This window comes from Daucus carota, chromosome 9 (genome assembly GCF_001625215.2).
Source record: "Daucus carota subsp. sativus chromosome 9, DH1 v3.0, whole genome shotgun sequence".
NCBI classification, from domain to species: domain Eukaryota; kingdom Viridiplantae; phylum Streptophyta; class Magnoliopsida; order Apiales; family Apiaceae; genus Daucus; species Daucus carota.
In genome coordinates, this window is record NC_030389.2 from 40,142,339 (window position 1) to 40,145,617 (window position 3,279).

At 41.3% G+C, this 3,279-nt stretch overlaps 1 non-coding gene across 1 annotated transcript; it reads right to left on the reverse strand.

Moving 5' to 3' along the window:
• Positions 1-2,382: 2,382 nt before the first annotated feature.
• On the reverse strand, positions 2,383-2,489 carry LOC135149814 (small nucleolar RNA R71). Its single transcript, XR_010288029.1, has one exon. It is a non-coding gene; the product is annotated as a small nucleolar RNA R71 (small nucleolar RNA).
• Positions 2,490-3,279: the final 790 nt, after the last annotated feature.

Consider the following 3,279-nt stretch of genomic DNA (forward strand, 5'->3'; position numbering starts at 1 on the left):
GCCAGTGGCAGACAGTAGCGCGCCCGCGCTAAAGCTTAGCGCGCCCGCGCTAGCTACTGTCCCCACTAGCGCGCCTGCGCTAGTTTAGCGCAGCCGCGCCCAGCAGAAGTGTCCCGGGCCGATTTTTGAAGCTTTTCCGATGGATTTTAGCAGCGGTCGAGGCCCGGTTGACTTGGTCAATGCACTTTATTTTCTCATGTGTAAAACCCTAGCCTTATGATAAGTGGTATTTATACACACTTATAGGCCTTCATTTCCACTTAAATTGGTTGGTTGTACTTAAGTGTTTAGTGTCTTTTGATGTGTTTTTAGTGTTTTTCTGTGCAGGTCACGAGTTGAGGTGATGAAGTGATTTTCTATCATTTTAGGTTGTTTTTGGTGCATTATTTGCAAGAATAGAGAATTGTGGATTCACCGCGACTTGGGATTTTGTGGGTATATCTTCTACAAACCCTCACGAGAGCACACTCGTCCACTAGAGCTATCTAGGGGTTTAAAGGGCTTGTTGCATATGCTAAATGCAACCGTGATCACCTACGGAAGTGGTACTAGAAGCGAGGAAGGACATGCACGCGAGAACGAGCGAGAAACGAAGAAACGGGAGTGCCATCACAGACACTAGCGCGCCCGCGCTAACCTGTAGCGCGCCCGCGCTACAGTCTGCTACATCTAGCGCGCCCGCGCTAGAGTAGCGCGGTGGCGCCCCACAGAAACTTCCCGGGCCGATTTTTACAGCTATTTTGATGGATTTTCGCAGCGGTCGAGGCCCGGTTGACTTAGTCAATGTGATTTTTATTTCTCGTGTGTAAAAAAAACCCTAGCCTCATAGTAGTTAGAATATCGGAACAATATCATAGATAGTTTTTTCTTTTGTATCGAAGCACATTATCAGTTTGTATTAGATCGTTCTTTGTGAGGAAGTGACAGTTTCGAGCAAGATCGTGAACATCAATTCTGTAACGTGTGATCCTTATTATTATTAATTCAAGCATTTTTATTCCGTTTAATTCTTGTCTTTTCTTTATCATGTTTTCATTAGAACCCATGATGTCGATTAGTTCGATTATGAACTAACCGCCTTCATGGGATTCTAATGGATTTATCGATGTAGTCTAGTAACGAATATTAATTACTTGATTTTGTGACATACGTTGATTTCTTTGCATGAGCTGTGCTTATTCTTCTTAGGAGAGTAGCTAACTTCTAAGTTGTTTGTTAATTCTTTCTGAAGCGAGAGTGGATGATTGAATTTAGAACTTTGCCATGTAAACATAGGATTATGTGAATGAACATAATTTGTGGTAGACTTGAACTATTTTTATCACCCTGTGTAATCACGATAGATGACTTGTTATTTAAACCTCTCTGCTTACACTACCGCTATAGAGATATAGGGTCTGAGCTTTGTTGGTGTCCATGAGATTTCTGTCTTAATTGCGGATTTTGATTGGTATGATATGTGTGCAACGAGAGTTGGCATGTATTACTTTCGTGTTGTCTGATTAGGATCAACAGTCACATGTTAATCAGTAATTTCAATTCTAGATGAATTCGATAATGAAGTTAGAATCCCATGTGTTTTTCTATTCTGAATTTGATTAGTAATTTTAATTATTAGTATAAAAGAAACCATCCTTGTTAATTGTCTTAGCAGTGATAATTGATCATACATTGTTGCATAGGTGCGTATTCTTAATTCACCAGTCTCTGTGGGAACGAACAAATATATTACTTATGATCACGTGCGCTTGCGTGTAGTGTAGATTTAACCGAACAAGTTTTTGGCGCCGCTGCCGGGGACTCGGTGTTAATTAATTAGTTTATGTACTTGTCATCAGTGTGCATTAAAATTCACTGACTAGGATTCTATTCTCTTCTCACTTTTCTTCTTTTCTTTATTTCAGGTACTTTGATCGCTTTTATACTAACGAGTTTTAGAACCCGTAAGAAGCAATGGATTCATCTTTTTCTTCTGATTCTGAAACAATGACAGAACCTGAAGCACAACCAGACAGTAAGGCATTGAAGGACTTCTCTATGCCAAAGATCGATGATATCCAATCAAGCATTGTCAGGCCTGCAATCGCAGCCAAAGCCTTTGAAATCAAACCAGGAACTATTCAAATGGTGCAGAACTCGGTACAGTATGGGGGTTCTCCTACTGAAGACCCCAATATGCATATACGGAATTTTATAGAGATCTGTGATACTTTCAAATTCAATGACGTCTCTGATGAAGCAGTGAAGTTAAGACTTTTCCCATTTTCACTGAAAGATAAGGCCAAGGGATGGTTACATTCTTTACCATCTGGTTCAATCACTACATGGGAAGATCTAGCTCAGAAATTTCTCACTAAATTCTTCCCCATGGCAAAGACTGCTGCGCTACGAAATGCTCTATCTCAATTCTCTCAACAATCAGGAGAAACATTCTGTGAAGCCTGGGAGAGGTACAAAGAGATGCTAAGAAAGTGTCCCCACCATGGTATGCCGGATTGGATGCAAATAAACAGTTTCTACAATGGTCTTGGACCTCAATCCAGACCTATGCTTGATGCTGCTTCTGGAGGTGCGCTATGGGCTAAGAGTTATGAAGAAGCTTATGATCTTATTGAAATGATGGCGGCTAATGAATATCAGAACCCTACTCAAAGACTTACTCAAGGGAAAGTAGCTGGAATTCTTGATCTTGACACGTCTACAGCTATAGCAGCTCAACTTAAAGCTCTCACGATGAAAGTCGACTCTCTGGCTCACCAAGGAATTCAACAGCCAATCATTATTTGCGAATTATGTGCTGGTACTCATGCTACTGATCAGTGTGCCATTTCTAGTGAATCAGCACAATTTGTGAGCAACTTTCAAAGAGGTCAACAGCCTGCTCCAGCTACTTATCACCCTAACAACCGAAATCATCCTAATTTCAGCTGGAGTAATAACCAGGGGTATAACCAACCTCAACAAGGATTTCAACAGGGACCTAAACAGTACAGTCAGGCTGGAACTTCACAACAGTATGCACCTAAACAGCCATATCACACTCCCCCGGGATTTCAGAATCATGGACAATTAGCTAACGAAAGGTCTGACATGGAAGAGCTAAGGCTCATGTATAAGAGTCAAGCAGTAACTTTAAAAGCCTTGGAGACACAAGTCGGTCAGTTAGCTAACGCTTTACTAAGCAGACCACAGGGGAATCTGTTCGGTGAAATCTACACGCAAGCGCACGTGATCACAAGTAATATATTAAGTTCGATCCCACAGAGACTGGTGAATTAA